The sequence below is a fragment of the Chrysemys picta genome, chromosome 5 (genome assembly GCF_011386835.1).
Source record: "Chrysemys picta bellii isolate R12L10 chromosome 5, ASM1138683v2, whole genome shotgun sequence".
NCBI lineage: Eukaryota > Metazoa > Chordata > Testudines > Emydidae > Chrysemys > Chrysemys picta.
In genome coordinates this window covers 88,573,350-88,592,696 of record NC_088795.1, presented here as the reverse complement: position 1 = coordinate 88,592,696, position 19,347 = coordinate 88,573,350, and the positions used below count along the sequence as shown (strand labels likewise).

At 40.7% G+C, this 19,347-nt stretch overlaps 1 protein-coding gene across 1 annotated transcript in view; it reads right to left on the bottom strand.

Annotated features, from left to right (window-relative positions):
* The window catches only part of SGCZ (sarcoglycan zeta), an 895,864-nt gene that overhangs the window by 623,796 nt on the left and 252,721 nt on the right, over nt 1-19,347 (bottom strand). The window lies entirely within an intron of this gene.

The following is a 19,347-nucleotide window of genomic DNA, read 5'->3' as shown; positions in this document are numbered from 1 at the left end:
AAGGTATGCAGCTCCCTCCAGGATATTGGCCTCTCTTATTTCAGAGGGACCCTGGGAACAACAATGTCAAATTCAGAATTTGCTGGGTTCCAGTGCAAGCCTCAGTTATTTCCCCCTTGAACTCAGGGGGAAGGCAGGGGCTCTGTAGGCTGTCAGTCCTCTCTCCAGGGCTGCAGAAGCTCAACCATCTGCTCCCTTCCCAGGGTTCCCCCCCAATCTGAGTGGAGTTCCCACTTTTTAATTCCTCCTCCAATCCTGGCATGATTTGCAGGTGGGGCAGAATGAGTCTGCTCCAGCCCAAAGCAGCTCCATATCCGTTTCCATGCTAGTGGGGTATACAAACCCCATAACAGTTAGTGACTTTTTTTTTTTTAAAAGAACAATGCTCACGTACTACAGTTTCTGCAAACAAGAATCTGGTCAGCAAATGAGTCAGCTGTTGAATTATTTTTATCACCATACAGTGTCTGCACCTCACTCATTATGCACTATCTACTGAATGCAATTAAAAACTGAAGTTAATTGCATTGAATATGTAATTAAAGACTATTGTCATGAATACATACAAAGAGATGAAATTAAGGTTGTCTAGGCAACCTTAACTTTAGCACTTCCTGGCAAGCATTTTGAAAACCTGTCTGGTTTAATGTAAGGGTGTGTTTTTTGTTTGTTTATTTTTTGCATAAACAAAGTAGTTTGCTTTTTAAATAACACAAACGACAATAATCACATAGAACTATTTGTTCAGCAGGTGGTTTTGTCCTGTATAATATAATGAAAGTGCCAATGGAATATTGGCAGATCATCAATTAAAAAAAAAAACGTCTAAAACCAAACCAGCCTACAGTACCATTTAATATTCATATGACAGCACCCAGAATCTCAACTGAGATTGCAACCTCATTTTCCTGGGTGCTATACAATCACATATTAAGTACATGGTTCCTGGCCCAGGGGATTACAATCTTAGTCTCCAATTCTACGAAGACATAAGCACGTGATTAACTCTGCGCTCTGTGAGAAGACCCATGTAGTGCAATGTGAGGAGTGAGATAACAGAGGGAGGCATACAAACAAATGTGTACATAAATACTTTTGCATTTTGAACAGTTATAGTAAATAGACATGGTGTGAATTACCCCATCTGTCTCTGGACCTAGTCCTCACTATTTCTTATGGGCATCATCACAAAGGTAGGTCTTGACATGGGAATTAAAGGAAGAGAGGGGAGTGGCTTTTATAGATCAGTTATTGTATAGTCCATACAGAAGGGGTGGGGTAGAAAAAGGATATTTGTGACAAGCTCAGACACGGATGAATTACGGTGGCATCTTTGGCAGAGTAGAGGAGGCATAAGAGGCTCAGATGAGCAGAGAGATATAAAGCTGTGAAGAGACTGGAAAGAGAGGACAGGAAGCTTGAAGTTTATGTGGTGAAGGAGGGGAAGCTGTTCCAGGTGAGGAGGATGGAGAGGTGAGGCAGCGGCATGTTTCACCACTGCCAAATACAACTGTACAAATAGTGACACAAACTTGCCCAAAATGCTGCATGAAACATAATTAGCAATATTTAGTATTTGTGTAACCCTACTGTATCTTTCAGTCTTTTCCCTTAGAGAGAAATACATTCTCTGTATCCAATTCCAAACTATCATAACTGGATAACATACTGAAGATATTTACAAAATATTAGTAACTATCCTAGTACCTTTAGATAAGCACATGAATTATACAAATACTTCTTATCAAAACTAACTTAACATAGAAGAGACTAAGGCCTAATATTAAGCATGTGTGGCAATTCAAAGAGCGTATAGTAGAAAATGTTTTGAAATGTCAAGACTGTTCAACCATCTTATTTCTAGGCACAATCTCTTTCTTTCTAATTCCAGTTTAATGTCTATCATTTGTTATTTCATTCTATTCATTTTCTCAACCCTGGTGCTAATATATATATATATTTATATACAGAGAGAGAGAATCATAATTCTGAAACCCTTTGCAAGCAATGCACATTTTAAGTATAAATAAAGATAATCATGATACCCTATTTCAGAGATGAAATAGCATGTGCTGCACATTAATGTGAGAGGAAGGCTGGCCCAGTAGTTAGCACACTACCCTTGGGTTCAAGTCCCTCCTCTGCTCCAGGCTTCCAATGTGACCTTCTGCAAGTCGCTTAGGCCTTGGCTACACTGGCGTTGTACAGCGCTGCAACTTGCTGCGCTCAGGGGTGTGAAAACACGCCCCAGCCCAAGCGCAGCGAGTGCAGTGCTGTAAAGCGCCAGTGTAATCAGCGCCTGCAGCGCTGCACACTCGCTCGCAGCGCTGCAACCTACTCCCCTCGGAGAGGTGGAGTACATACAGTGCTGCGAGAGAGCTCTCGCAGCGCAACTACACTCACGCTTCACAGCGCCATGGCAGCGCTGCTGCGGCAGCGCTGTGAATTGCCAAGTGTAGCCAAGGCCTTAGATTCTTTGTGCCTCAATTCCCATCACAAAAATAGGGATAGTAGTATTTCCCTAACTCACCAGGGTATTGTAAAAATAAATACATAAAAGATTTTGAGGTGCTCAGATACTATGGTGTCTCTGGCTATTTAGTTATCCAAAATAAATAAATAAATAAATATACACACACTAAAAAGACATGAAAGATCACACAGCCATCAGCGGTCTGCATTTTCAGGGACACCGTAGGACTAGAAGTTCTAATACTGTGAACAGTTTTAGGAAAACCTGATGCACATTCTTGAGAATTTCTGTTAAAACATTGGACTTGCTTCTTCCAGGGATCAGCGCTGTTATGTTATTTTCTCTTTCCAATAAATCTCCATTTAATTATATGAAATTAAAAACACAAGGTCATTCTTAATGTTTCATTCATTAGCATGTTCTTAGAAATGAAGATTTGTTAACGACTTCTTACTGAAATTCTCTTCATAAAAAATATTGGAATAGATATGGAATAGATAAAAAATGTTGGCAGACACCACTATATTGAACAATATTTCATTTCATGGACACTAGTAATATACCACACCCAGAAAGGCAGGTCATTAAGGGACTTTACTTTTTCAAGCTTAAAGTAGAAAAATTAAACAAAGTGTTTGGTTTCTTTTGTTTTGGATTTTTTAAAGAATCCAATTTAAAGAATTTCAAATTGTGATAGAGGCATTTTACATGTTAGGCCAACTTTTACCCTTAGTACACCCATGCAAGTTGACTAGATATAATGGATAAAATTTAGTTCTTAATTGGGGAACATATATGGTTCTTGTACCTTTAATAAATCATGAGCCAAAATGTCTACGATGGTTAAACAGACTGAATGACTTCAAAGGTTAAAGGTTGGGGACTCCTTGAAACAAACAATAAAGGGGGCATATTTCCTTGACCCCATTTCAGTAATTGTTTAAGCTGGGTTAAACCTTTCAGTCAAAAGGGTTTTCTGTGAAAAAAATGCAGATTAATCAAACCAAAACATTTTGGCATAACCAACTTGAATTCATTAAATGTTTTTGTTTGAAGAAAAAATCCAAGAAAAGGTTGAAACATTTTATTCAAAATGAAATGTTTAAAAAGTCATTTCATGCTGAAAAATGTATTTCAAATTAGCTTTCATTTTATTAAATTCAAAATGTTTGAAATTGAAATAGAATGTTTCAAGTGGAATAAAACATTTGTTTGACGTCAAATTATTATTTTTGACTTTTCAATTTGACAAACATTTTGAAAAAAATCTTTTTTTGTTTGACCCAAAATGATTTTTTTTTTTAAGTTTGGAATTGCCAAGTGAAATGAAAATTCTGCTATTTGCAGAGCTTTCTTTATTTGGTCCATACAAAGGAAACGTGAACTTGTTTCCTTCCTCAATATCCCTTGTAGGCCAATGGATTATAGCTCCCTCTAGGCCACACTTGAAAGAATGGGGAAATTCAGATGTAACGGGCAGCTTATTCTGAAAGCTGTTGTGCGATTTGCAATAATCTTTTAATGCTACTAGAGCTGAAATGAAAGTAGTGGTGGCCCTAAATAAATAAATAAGTTGCCTTTTGTATTGCAGTTTCCCCTTCCCCATGTACTATGTAAACAGTCTGATTAGAACCCTGAGAAAGGGGTGGGTTGAGAGGGGTGGGTTGAGAGCCAGAGCTCTAGCCTGAATTGCAATGTTTACACAGCTATGTTTGGCCCAATAGTGCAAGTTTGTCCTCCAGGGCTGGGAGGCTCGCTTCCAGATTCTAGGTACCCATGCCCTCTAAGGCTTAAAGCAAACATGCTAACTTTGAATACAATTCAACATATGTGGCAGTATTTGCAGTTCACTGCAGTTTAGCAGAATTTTATGTATATGATTACTCTGGCTTTTAGGTCCAACCATTAGTAATCCCTGTGAAGCTGCAGTGATAGGTTCCAATGAACAGTTCTGAACTACTAGAAAATTAGAGCTCTTCAGGACATTCTGTTTTAAAATTAAACAATAATGAACTCAAAGCTGTGCTTTGCATTACAATAATGCAAATGGGTTCCCTTACAGAGTGCTACCATTATTATTAGAATGCACAGCACAGGTTTAAACTTATTACTTCTAGGAGAAGATATCAAAATGATAACATGTAAATAATGATGTAATTTCAGTCTGAAAAAAATATGCCATTTGTGCTTTCTGCTGTATTAAAATGCAGTTGCCAACCAATAAGGAATAAGCATTGGATTGAGGTGGGTTATCATAGTCTTTGGTTGATTCACTTAAGGTCATAAAATTGTAATATTTGCTAGACAGCCAGTGCACCAGAACTCTCTGGATCTGTCTAGTAAAATATGAGTTTCATATTCAATCCTCTAATCAGAATGATCTGAAAACAAAACAAAACAGTCCAAAGGATCATTTATAACCCCCAAGCCTAACACTCATCTATATGAATCATAATAAACTTATCTTGAAAATTATATCATCCTTGCTGAATCCCAGCTATTGTTTACAACAGCGGCAAATATTAGTAGACACTCAGCAGAGTACCTGTAGGTTTAAACAAAATCAGGCCAGGATCTGAAATGGTGGTTATATTCTGCAAATGGGGCAAATAGGTGCAATTCTGTGAATTTGTACCTGCTTACACAATAAGTCACAGCTGCTTATGGCAGGAATCAATTTGGTCCCTAATATTTAGCACACTGCCCCTCCCCCCCCCCACCCCCAAAGATGAAAAGACCCTCATGGTTTCAGGTTAGTGAAACTCTGAAAACTCTTGGAAAGATTTTAGCATTATTTTTAGCACAATTTTTGTCCCATCTTCTCACATCCCTCCCCAAGCAGCTTGCATTTCCACACCAGAGGCCATGCTTTCCTGTCTCCTCTTTTTATGCTGCTCTTGGGCCCTGGTTTACAGTATATAATGATTACTGTATAACCTTAAACTTTATTCAAACCAAACCAATCTGAAGACTGAGTTCCTCATATGGTAACTACAGTGTATTTCCATGCAAATCCAGTTTCTCTGCTGTAAAAGGTTAACACCTGGGGGGTGGAAAAAAACCTCTACTTACTATGATTTAGAGGCATTGTTTCCAGGCATCCCTATCTCTAATACTTTCAACACAGTATTATTAACAGTCCCAGGTTCTCCCATGCTTGCTCTGTCCTCTCCCTCATTGCATATTCTAGAACCTTCTGTTCTCTCCCTGAATGATAACACCAAATTACGAATTATAGCACTGAATAAAGCAGCCATGATGATTTGTATTTAAAGCTCAGATATTTATAGGCACAGATATCATTCTGTGATACCAGCTAACATATATCCTCTTTCTGCTGTCCTGTTTTCATTAGCTGCTATGACTGCTTTAATGCAGATTGGGCTGCAACTTAGCTGAAAAGTTCTCAGCAAGGTAGCAAGTGTGCCATCTTAAACAATTATTTCAAAAACAAATTCTAGTATTGTGAGCACCTTTATTAAAAATTGACAACCTGAGCCATCATTGGAGAAGCAATTGTTGAGCTTTCCAAGCCCTTCTGACTTTTACTCACACCAGGAGCTCCACTGAGTTACACAGAGGTAAGTGGGGAAATGGGATCCTGGGAGGAAGCACAAGCAGGAGAGCACAAGAGGGGAGGACTCCTGTCTCATGCTGAGAAAGAGGGACGATCGATGAGTTATCTTAAGTGCCTATACACAAATGCAAGAAGCCTGGGAACAAGCCGGGAGAACTGGAAGTCCTGGCACAGTCAGGGAACTATGATGTGATTGGAATAACAGAGACTTGGTGGGATAACTCACATGACTGGAGTACTGTCATGGATGGATATAAACTGTTCAGGAAGGACAGGCAGGGCAGAAAAGGTGGGGGAGTTGCGTTGTATGTAAGAGAGGAGTATGACTACTCAGAGCTCCGGTATGAAACTGCAGAAAAACCTGAGAGTCTCTGGATAAAGTTGAGAAGTGTGAGCAACAAGGGTGATGTCGTGGTTGGAGTCTGCTATAGACCACCAGACCAGGGGGATGAGGTGGACGAGGCTTTCTTCTGGCAACTAGCAGAAGTTGCTAGATCGGAGGCCCTGGTTCTCATGGGAGACTTTAATCACCCTGATATCTGCTGGGAGAGCAATACAGCGGTGCACAGACAATTCAGGACGTTTTTGGAAAGTGTAGGGGACAATTTCCTGGTGCAAGTGCTGGAGGAACCAACTAGGGGCAGAGCTTTTCTTGACCTGCTGCTCACAAACAGGGAAGAATTAGTAGGGGAAGCAAAAGTGGATGGGAACCTGGGAGTCAGTGACCATGAGATGGTTGAGTTCAGGATCCTGACACAAGGAAGAAAGGAGAGCAGCAGAATACGGACCCTGGACTTCAGAAAAGCAGACTTTGACTCCCTCAGGGAACAGCTGGGCAGGATCCCCTGGGAGAATAACATGAAGGGCAAAGGGGTCCAGGAGAGCTGGCTGTATTTTAAAGAATCCTTATTGCGGTTGCAGGAACAAACCATCCCGATGTGTAGAAAGAATAGTAAATATGGCAGGTGACCAGCTTGGCTAAACAGTGAAATCCTTGCTGATCTTAAACACAAAAAAAGAAGCTTACAAGAAGTGGAAGATTGGACAAATGACCAGGGAGGAGTATAAAAATATTGCTCAGGCATGCAGGAGTGAAATCAGGAAGGCCAAATCACACTTGGAGTTGCAGCTAGCAAGAGATGTTAAGAGTAACAAGAAGGGTTTCTTCAGGTATGTTAGCAACAAGAAGAAAGTCAAGGAAAGTGTGGGCCCCTTATTGAATGAGGGAGGCAACCTAGTGAACAAGGATGTGGAAAAAGCTAATGTACTCAATGCTTTTTTTGCCTCTGTCTTCACGAACAAGGTCAGCTCCCAGACTGCTGCACTGGGCAGCACAATATGGGGAGAAGGTGACCAGCCCTCTGTGGCGAAAGAAGTGGTTCGGGACTATTTAGAAAAACTGGACGAGCACAAGTCCATGGGGTCGGATGCGCTTCATCCGAGGGTGCTAAAGGAGTTGGCGGATGAGTTTGCAGAGCCATTAGCCATTATTTTTGAAAACTCATGGCGATTGGGGGAGGTCCCGGATGACTGGAAAAAGGCTAATGTAGTGCCCATCTTTAAAAAAGGGAAGGAGGAGGATCCGGGGAACTACAGGCCAGTCAGCCTCACCTCAGTCCCTGGAAAAATCATGGAGCAGGTCCTCAAGGAATCAATTATGAAACACTTCGAGGAGAGGAAAGTGATCAGGAACAGTCAGCATGGATTCACCAAGGGGAAGTCTTGCCTGACTAACCTAATTGCCTTCTATGATGAGATAAGTGGCTCTGTGGATGAGGGGAAAGCAGTGGATGTGTTATTCCTTGACTTTAGCAAAGCTTTTGATACGGTTTACCACAGTATTCTTGCCGCCAAGTTAAAGAAGTATGGGCTGGATGAATGGACTGTAAGGTGGATAGAAAGCTGGCTAGATCGTCGGGCTCAACGGGTAGTGATCAATGGCTCCATGTCTAGTTGGCAGCCGGTTTCAAGCGGAGTGCCCCAAGGGTCGGTCCTGGGGCCGGTTTTGTTTAATATCTTATTAATGATCTGGAGGATGGTGTGGACTGCACTCTCAGCAAGTTTGCAGATGACACTAAACTAGGAGGGGTGGTAGATACACTAGAGGGTAGGGATCGGATATAGAGGGACCTAGACAAATTAGAGGATTGGGCCAAAAAAAACCTGATGAGGTTCAACAAGGACAAGTGCAGAGTCCATCACTTAGGACGGAAGAATCCCATGCACTGCTACAGACTAGGGACCGAATGGCTAGGTAGCAGTTCTGCAGAAAAAGACCTAGGGGTCACAGTGGACGAGAAGCTGGATATGAGTCAACAGTGTGCTCTTGTTGCCAAGAAGGCTAACGGCATTTTGGGCTGTATAAGTAGGGGCATTGCCAGCAGATCGAGGAACGTGATTGTTTCCCTTTAGTCGACATTGGTAAGGCCTCATCTGGAATACTGTGTCCAGTTTTGGGCCCCACACTACAAGAAGGATGTGGAAAAATTGGGAAGAGTCCAGTGGAGGGCAACGAAAATGATTAGGGGTCTGGAGCATATGACTTATGAGGAGAGGCTGAGGGAACTGGGATTGTTTAGTCTCCAGAAGAGAAGAATGAGGGGGGATTTGATAGCAGCCTTCAACTACCTGAAGGGGGGTTCCAAAGAGGACGGAGCTCGGCTGTTCTTAGTGGTGGCAGATGACAGAACAAGGAGCAATGGTCTCAAGTTGCAGTGCGGGAAGTCCAGGTTGGATATTAGGAAACACTATTTCACTAGGAGGGTGGTGAAGCACTGGAATGCGTTACCTAGGGAGGTGGTGGAGTCTCCTTCCTTGGAGGTTTTTAAGGCCCGGCTTGACAAAGCCCTGGCTTGGATGATTTAGTTGGGAATTGGTCCTGCTTTGAGCAGGGGGTTGGACTAGATGACCTCTTGAGGTCCCTTCCAACTCTGATATTCTATGATTCTATGATTCTATAATAAACAGACAAGACAGGAAAGTGTGGCTTCTGGTGCTGAAATCCAGGCTACTTGGGAAGGGATATGAGGAGAAGACAAGACAAAAATTGTTCTAAAATAATTCCAAGAGTTTAGAAAGTTTCATGAAACTCAACTGAGCGAAGTGAGCAGGTGGTCTGTGTCAGTAATATTTCAGTGACATTGTTATTCTATGGAACTATCCTACTAATGAGGAAAGGAAATTTGGTTCAACTCTGCACCCACAAATGTGACATGTTACCTATCCGAAACTCTGCAAATCTAGAAATTGGGCTGAAGAGATCTCAGACAAGACCTGAATAGAAGTTAGTAACTCTAAGAGGAAAAAGGAAATTGAGTAGTGGTGGGAAGAACACTTTTACCATAGGCAATGGAATAGGGTACACAGTATATAAACAGGGTCATTTTTATACCTCTGACAGAACTAGAACTGGGTGACTTGTGAATATTTCAACAAATTTAATTTCACTTTGCCATAATACCCTCCCTCTTGTATTTGCTTGTAGAATTGTGAAAAGCACAATTTTGTTCATATGAACATGGAAGAGAGAATGAATTTGGGGCTTGTTGTCAAAAATAATGTAGTTATAATACAAAATGTATTTGGGCAGAAGCAGAAATAGCATAGCAGCCATGTTAGAATTTTGTTTGTGGATAAGTGAAGGAAGAAGGTAGGAATCAATGCAGTGAATGAGAGAACAGGACAGAGGGAAGGAGAACAAAGAGGAAGGGCAGGGGAAAGAGTGACAGGGCCAACAGAAGAATCCATTCATCATCTGCATGGTCCCTGTTTAGAGGTATCAGGGAACAAGACCTTTTCAACCTCTATGGAAGAAAGGTGAGCTGAGCTGCTGATGGGGACAGAGTGAAGATATTGGCACTGTAGCTACCAAAAAGATCACCACAGGAATGAGCTAGAGACTAATGGGCAAGACAGCTCATCCATATCAATAGCCAGCATGGATATGCCAGTGGAGAGAAGGCGTGGGTGGGAGAGAACCTGGCAAGACTATAACTCACAAGAGTCTGTTACTGAAGAATAGGATAAGCTACTCTCTCTGTCATCAGACTTCCAGGCTCACTCCTCTGCCCACAGTCTGGCTGTTTACTAGGAGGTGGTTTTCACACTTGGATTGCTACAGTAAATATTATTCTATATTGGATATAGTTAATAATTTAGTAATGGCAGGAACTGCTTTACTGGTTTCCAAAATCTCTGGCCTGAGAGCTGGCAATAAAGTAGCTACATAAACAAGACCAGAAAGGGTAACTGACCATGGCTTCCGCAACTGTGACCAAGTACTCAGGCATAGAACTGGAAGGGACTTTCAGAGGTCATCAAGTCCCCTGCATTCAAGGCAGGACTAAGTATTATCTAGACCATCCCTGACAGGTGTTTGTCTAACCTGCTCTTAAAAATCTCTTATGATGGAGATTCTACAACTTCCCTAGGCAGTTTATTCCAGTGCTTAACCACGCTGACAGAAAGTTTTTCCTAATGTCCAACCTAAACTGCCCTTAAATTGTTTGTGAGTGATTAAGTTGAGTGGGATCAGAAAATGAGAGACAGGTATTATAAAAGCATTCGATAGAGATAAGAAATATTGTGTATTACAGGACACTGAACTTCTGAGTTCTCAAAAGCCCGGGCCGGGAATTTGGAATTAACAATTATTCAAATTAGATGCACAATGTATGTGATCAAATATTTTGCAGCTCAAACTGTGCAAAAATACTGCCACTGAGGTCATTAAATGTCTGGCTGCAATGTTTGCAACCATGACTGTGCATACACACAACAACTTGGCATCAATGTGACTAGAGAAAATTAAAGTCTGCTGTTAAAAGCCCATAACTTCTGCTTTCAGTTCTTTGTCTCCTTCTCTCTTCTCTTCAATAATGAAGGAACCTAAGTGTGTATAATTTGGAAGAATCATTCTTTCAGCTTCCCATCACACATCAGTCTAACTATAATGAGTATTAGAAGCATGTGTAAGGCCACACCATACTCATCATTACATAATTTAGATTTTAAAACAGCAGCATTTTCCCCAAATCAGGAACAAAACTCTACTAAACATCACAGTACCAAATTATCAACCCATAAAAGGCAAGAGCTGAGGAAAGCTTGCTAGAATCTAAAGGCCAGAATAATCCAGAATTTACAGTTAGTGTAACACAAATAAATGCTGTCAGAATCTATTGAATTCTTATCACCATAAATAAGCCATGTTAAGCATCATACCTTGCTAACAGTACACCAATACATTACCCCTGAAACTGAAGTATTTATGATTTATGTGGAATATGTAAAATATAGTAATGAGTATACAGTATAGTTCCAAACCATTCACCCGTTTTACAATGTTGATTGTCATTGAAAATAGTTCATTTATTTAAATGCCAAGCTAGTATTTATTTTCTATTTACAAAAGCACAATTCCTGACACACTGATAATGCAATGAGTATAACACATTTCTGTAAATTTTGGCTGCATGTAAATGACTTGAATAATTCACACAATTTGTGAGGGTTTTTTTTAAACAAGTTATATATTTTTTTGTTTCTTATTGTAAGCCAGTCAGATGAATTATATAATATTGTACGTTCTCTCTGTTTTATTCTGAACTGAGTCAGGTAAAAGGGAAAAAAAAGTCTAGATAGCAAAAACAGAGTGGATACTGTAATGGAGCATTCTTTGTTGTTCTGCAGAGATGTAGAAATGATGCATAGTTTAGAAAGATGCACCAGAAGACAGAGGTTCAGAGGTCTCTGTACCCACACTGCAGGCTATAAGGGGCAAGGCAGTGGAGAATCATAGCCATTGATGTGTTTTTTTGTCAAGTTCTTTATTGAAAGTTAATTGGAAATTGATATTTTTGTAAAGAGGTGACTAATATATCTAGCTTTCTATAGTTAATTATCAGAGTTTTTATTTGGGGAGAGGGAGCCCAAGTCCTTGTTGTTTTATGGTGGATAGGAAAAGCATTATGGAGCCTGGAGCAGCCGTATCAAAAGAATTTGAGTTTACTCACTCATGTTAACCCCTCACTATTCTGCCCTTGCCTAATGGTTGGCAGTTGCATCCTCTGCTCACTTCAGTCCAACTCTGAGCCCTTGCCTCTTCCCTTTATGACTCTGCTCAGTTCTTCAGCTGTGCACCACTAGAACTGGCGCAGCCAGTTGCCTTCTTCTAGCATTGCCATCTGTCCATGTTATCTGAGAACCATTCTTTCCTGAGGTAGCTCTCCTGGGAAATCTGTAAGTGTGCTCGGTACATACTACCAGCTGTCCAGTTTTATGGGTTCTGGACCATCCTGGATGTCCTGATATTTTGTACCTCAGAGGTGGCATCCCTGCTCTCTTTCCCCTCATCCTGTACACTACTGACAGCTCCATGTTGGCTGGAAACCCACAGAATGAGCAGCGAGCATGGAGGAAGAAAGGCAATGAGGCACAGCAGGCCCCAAAGGATAAATTTTCAGAGAATCCTTCCTCTAGGTACACATGGCAGGTGTGGCATTTTGTGGCCCTGTAATCTGATGGACTGGTAGGGAGGGAAATACAGCTATCCTTCAACCCAGTCCTGCTTAATAGCCATGCCTGACTCAAACAGGCCCTAACTTCTCTCCATGTACGGAACTTGAATCTGTAGAGAAGAGTTACCATATCTTGCGGTTACCACAGCAGTCACTCATTTGTCTGTGATGAGCAGCGAGCATGGAGGAAGAAAGGCAATGAGGCACAGCAGGCCCCAAAGGATAAATTTTCAGAGAATCCTTCCTCTAGGTACACATGGCAGGTGTGGCATTTTGTGGCCCTGTAATCTGATGGACTGGTAGGGAGGGAAATACAGCTATCCTTCAACCCAGTCCTGCTTAATAGCCATGCCTGACTCAAACAGGCCCTAACTTCTCTCCATGTACGGAACTTGAATCTGTAGAGAAGAGTTACCATATCTTGCGGTTACCACAGCAGTCACTCATTTGTCTGTGATGAGTAAAGGAGATATACATATGGATCTCCTGAGATGACCTGTGTTATACACCATATCAACTTACAACACAAAATGGTCCCAGGAAGAAAAGCAATAAAGTAACTACAAACTTCAAAAGTTAGGTGGTATGGTCTGGAGATAGGATAGGGTACATAATACTTTGGTTATCTTGGAAAATTAAAGTAGAGAAAACTGATAGTAAGTTAATGCTCTTCTGGACAGCTGTCACTTGTTAGCAACAAATATCCGCACATTAATGTGGCAAAATTGAATTGTTTTGCTAGAAGTCTAAATATACAAGTGCCAGTTGTAAATTTTCAGTGTTTGTGGTTCTTCATCAGACCTCAGGAGGCTTGGAAAGTTGGCTTTATATATCCATACACCGTTACCTCCTACTATGGTTTCTACTTTATGAACCAGATTCACCATTACATTTGACTGCTTTGCATTGCTCCAATGAATGAAGCAAGGCATCTGTAAGCCTGGTATAACTGGTCAGTTACATTGTGTTTATGGCTACTTTGTGTCAGAATGGTATAAAGCAACCAGAGCCAAACATGGAATCTGGCTCTATATGTAGTATTTCAGTACTCCCTGTCATCCCTCAATAATTGAATAATTTTAACACTTTTATTGAAAAGCTTCTCTTTTTTAGTGAATGGAAGCTGTGCTTCCTTTATTTATTCTAAATCTTGTATTAAAATTGAAAATCTATTGTTGTGACTCACAAACAAATCAAAATGAAATGTCAATTCATCGCCCCATAAGGTTGCTATTAGAGAGTTAATTTCATTTCTGTCATAACAGTTTGCAGAAAGGATATTGTTCTGTATCTATTTAATTAAAATAAATGAGTGACCATTTCTAAGTATACTTGCAGTAAATTACAGCACAAATCAATTTAATCTGCATCTATTACACACTCTATTATTCATGTTGCTGCTTTCTGCCTTAATAAACCTTTGATTGGGCAAAAGAGTAAAATGGGGGTGGGACTCTATACAAAATGCAATATAATGCTATCCTAGCTTCCCACAGGATTTCAAATCAAGTTCTAGGTTTCAATCCTTATGGTCAAGGGACTCAATGGCCTGCACCCAGGTTATCTAAAAGACCATGGTCAACAACTCTGCTCCTCTGGCCCAATGGAACTTTCTACAATTAGAACAAGGAGTCCTTGTGGCACCTTAGAGACTAACAAATTTATTTGGGCATAAACTTTCATGGGCTAGAACCCAATCTGATGAAGTCGGTTCTAGCCCACAAAAGCTTATGCCCAAATAAATTTGTTAGTCTCTAAAGTGCCACAAGGACTCCTCATTTTTTTTGCTGATACAGATTAACATGGCTACCACTGAAACCTATCTACAATTAGAGTCTGTTTGGAAGATAGAACTTTCCTGGGGGTGTGTCTGACACTGTGGGATGAATTCCCACTGGAACTATGGACTTATCCAAACATCACCAACTTCCGCTCCAAGTACCCTGCACTTCTTTAACCTGTCTTCTCTAAGGTAAATACAGAGCAGTGTGCACAGAAGAAACATATAAACCAACAAAAGAAAAATCTTCACCAAATAAAACCATTCCAATGCACATACAATTCTCCCGCAGGACAGGATGAGAGAAACCATAAACCACGCATGCCAGATGTTACTTATGCCACTTAATGAATGACTGGAAGGCACTCAAATACTACAGTGATGAGTGTGGTGAAAGAACCTATACAGAATAGAACAGCTGCTGCAGCAGGAAGGCTGATTTGCTCCCTGCACAGCTAGCAATCACTGCTATTGTGGGCTCCCTTTTAAAATCCCACAGCTCCTGCAGGCAGCAGCTCATGGGCAGCGGGTATAATAGGCCAGGGGAGGCTAAATCTCCCCTAAACCAAGTCGTGGCCCCGCCCATATCCCACCCTCTCCCCCAAGCCAGTGCCCCAGCTGGTGGGAGTGCAGCTCTGGCCAGAGGCCAGCAGCCCGGCACTGGGTCCGAAGCTGGGGGTGGCCAGCAGCCCGTTGCTGGGTCAGGTGCTGGGCTGGTGCTGGGGGTGGCTGGCGGCCCGGGGCAGTTTGGCCAGAGCTCCTTCAGCCGTGGGCAGGGGGCAGAGTGGCTAGCCTCCCTGAAGGGGGGCTCATGCACCGCCCATGCAGTAGCTCCTCAACAGGACCACAAGCCCCCAAAGGTTTCTTCACAACGTGAGGTGGAGGAGAAAGGTGGGTGCATAAGAGGAAGAATACAAACATGCGTGGGAGGTAGAGGCAAGGGGGAAATGAACACTTTGGGAGGAAGGGACAGGGCCATAGAGAATGATCTCAGGGCTGCTGGTGGTTGGCTCTGCTCAATGTTTTGTTCTTGGTCCCATTAATTCTGGCTGTGGCCTTGCTCCTGTCTGCACCACAACGTAGCAAGGAAACTAGAAGGATGCTGTAATATGTAAGTGGAATACAGTAGGAAGGAGGGATGCCTTAATTAAGGAAGAGAAAAACTTGGAATGAATCATAAGTCAAAGCAAACAAGAAGGTTTTCATTCAAGTTTTAAGGGAAAAATGGCTTTCTGGTGTGGAGGGAAGAGAGTTTTTCAGTCAAGCAAGGCTGCAAAATTACTGAAAATCAGGGTGAAACAGAAAGTTAGATGACAATGAAGAGGCAGGAGCATAGGTGGATATGAAATCAGAGATAGCATTTAAGGCCACGGAGAGATTAGAATACCAGGGAGGCAGGATGGGAACTGAATTATATTCAGATGTGGAGGGAAAGCCAGAGACAAGAGAATATGGAGAGTTGTGAGTGGGAGGAATAAAATCAGAAAATAAATGAAATGGAGATTCATTCAAAGGAAAGTGAACAAGGTATTTTCAAGTGTTGTAGGAGAAAAAAGTTCTGATGTTTAGCATATCAAAATAGGCGATGCATTTGGGGCCGCAAAGTATTATCAGATCACCCCCCAAAAAAAAGTCCTGGAAAAGACAGAACTAGATCAACTGGAAGCCGCCACCAGTGTAGCCAACGTCTTCTCTCTTTCTTAATACAACATACTGTTTTCAGACAGGCTAGACACTGACTGATATAAACATACAATTTCTTCACTACATTTTTTAGATGCCTACGCATGCAATCACTGTATAACATAGACTGGTTTTAGCTTATCTGATTGAATATACTAGAGTTCTAGTCAAATAAAATGTCAAACAGAGACATTTTAATGTTTTTGGACAGCAGCACCAAGGCTAAGAGGCAAAAAAACTGAAAATGACTCAGAAAAGATTTCAATTTGTTTTGCTAGTGAAGTTACTTCAAGGCCTTCATTCATTTTGAATTTCCAGTTTTAATAAATTAAGGAGCATCAAGGTTTGAAATTGGTAAAATTCAGCTTGTTGCAAGACAGAGCAGTATCCAAAAGCTACAGCCAAAGCAAGAGAAAAATTGTGAAATTAATAACCATTACAGTATAAATACGTGACTAGAGACGAAAAGGCAGTGTCAATAAATCGCTCCTGCATGCTCACACTACCTATCAGGATATATAGTTTATCTTACAAGAGATTTAACAATTTAACTTAGCAGTATCTCTTATTGTCATAGTTCTAAGTGAGTCATGCTCATTTAATGTAACTCCCACAATTATCTGGCAAGCTTATTGAAGTTTGAAAGTAGCATGGCACTTGACAAACCCTCAGACATTGAAACTGCTAAGAAAATGTGTCCTATAAGAATATTTCTTCATGCCCTTCATTAATAATAATAAGTGTTGTGTGATTAACTATCTCAAAATATATATTCCTGTTGCCCTTAATTTCCAGACAAACTTTGTGCTCAATAAATAAATAAATTTATAATCAGAAGTGCTGTACAAACAGAGAGAGGACATGGGTATTTCCCTTTATGAGATCACAGTAAGTATATGCATATGAATAGGGCACTGGGAGCAGAGGATGCAAGTGTTTGGAGAAACAAAGTAGCCAAAAAACCCCAGCTCCACTTTAACCCCTTCTCCCCCCTCTACATTTGTGTGTTGGAAAATTTTAAGTTAAAGCTAAAAAATTTTAAATATTTCAATCTGGCCATTTATAATTAAGGCTCCATAGACAACCTTAACTCTGACTCCATCTTCTCTTCCTTCTCCTCATACGTGTATTATTTACCCATAGATACAAGTGTCAAAGATATGTTGTATATTATATTCATCATAACTGTCTTTCCAAAGGACCTAAGAGTCTATGACAAATCTGAGTTGTATCAGAAGGTGAAAAAACATTTAAATATACTTTGGAGAAATGAATGGGACAGACTGAGATGTCCAGAAGCAGCCTGGTCTGAAGCACAGGGTATAGAGTCAGTAAATTCTACATTCTAATTCCAGCTCTTTCACTTGTGTGGCCTTGGACAAGTTACTTCATCTGTTTGAGTTTCCCAGTCTCTAAAATGAAGATACTACTATTTATCTACCTTACAGGTCTTTTGTGGGTTAATAAGTGATGATATAGTGAATATGTAAATATGAAATCGTGAATGCATACACGGCTATATAAGTGCTAATCATGTTTGTTTTGAATATATTGAACAAAGTGGAGTAAAGAATTGATGGTGATATTGTAATACTCTTTTATAGAATTCAAAGGATTTATTGGAATACTGCAAGTTAACAACTCCCACAGACACAGGCAGGACTTAATTTCCCACCAGTCCTCCTCCATCCCCCCATCAGATATAACATAACTTAACTCCAAGACAAAAATATAGCACCATTTATTGGTGGAAGAGCTATCTATACTGATCATTACAATATTGTTCAGTAATATTTCGAAGGTAAGTTGTCAATATTTCTTGATGTTCATATGTTGGCAATTAATGCAGAGGAAGCCTTATGTTTGAGTGGATGACTTATATGTAATGTTTTTAGATCTGTATTTACAACCTGAGAGTTGAAGTTTTGTGGAAATGTTGAAGATGTATTGGGTTATGGCAGGATGAAGTTTAGATGCAAAAAAGTTGTTGATGGGGAGGTAGAATATGGATATTGGTACAAGGTCAGAGTAAAGGTTACGTGGACAGAGAAGTGAAAATTCCATACTTCTTTTTCTCTTTGGCAGAGGAGGGTAGGAGTGAGGAGTGCTGAAAATCAGGGGAGGACATCAAGTTAGGAGCTCTTGCAGGCAATGGGACGAGGGAGCAGCAGTAGAGAGGCAAGAGCACAGCTGAGATATCATTGCAAGACTTTTGAATCCAACAATTTATTCAGCCCTCCCCCAGATTATACTTCATTTAACTTGGGAGTTCTTTGAGTTTGGGAGGAGGGAATTTAGACTAGTTATCTCAATACAGAAATATGTTATGCAGTAAGTGATAATTCATTCAAGTAACTGGACCAATTTTCTCCCATGAGCTGTCTCTGTAGAAGTTTCAGTTACCTGATGTACCTTGATATCTATGCGCCTAGTTTTGCAATTGCTTTTCGAACTTTAAAGAAAGTCAAAGGAAATAGTTGTCTGTGAGGAATTCCAGCACAGAGTTTCAGGCAAAGCTATTTAGGCTTTTTTCCACCTGATGTGAGCAAATATTGACCTAAACCCACAAAATGTTTGTTTTTTTACTCACTTCTGATGAAAAGAACTCCCAGTGGACTTCTGCCAAACTTTTGAAAACATTTTGCTGGGGCATTGACAACTCATACTAGGTTTCAGGCAAAAACAATTTTTTGTTCCTAAGTTCAATAGCCTTATTATGTTTTCTTTCCATTTCAGGGAGTATTGAAATACAGGAGGAGGATGTAGCAAAGGATTTCTGCTTTTAAACATCCTGCAATAACATCTTAAATCCAGCCAGAAACTCAAGTTGGTGCAGAGTTTTAGCAGCCTGCCTGTTAAAATATATCAAATTATGATCACATAATACATGGGTTAAAACATATGATCTGCTCTAGCTGCCTAAGTGTTTGTTTTTGACCTATAAAGCCCTAAATGACCTTAGACTTTTCTACTTGACACATCCCTTTTTTCCCTGTGCCATATTACCTACTTTGTGGTCAGCAGAGCTGGAACTCTCTCAATATAGGAGAGAGAGGGTGTCATAACTATAAAGGGAAGGGTAACAGCTGTCCTGTGTACAGTACTATAAAACCCCTCCTGGCCAGAGACTCCAAAATCCTTTTCCCTGTAAAGGGTTAAGAAGCTCAGGTAACCTGGCTGGCATCTGACCTAAAGGACCAATAAGGGGACAAGATACGTTCAAATCTTGGGAGGGGGAAGGCTTTTGTTTGTGTTCTCTGTTTGGGAGTGTGTTCGTTCTCGGGACTGAGAGGGACCAGACATCAATACAGGTTCT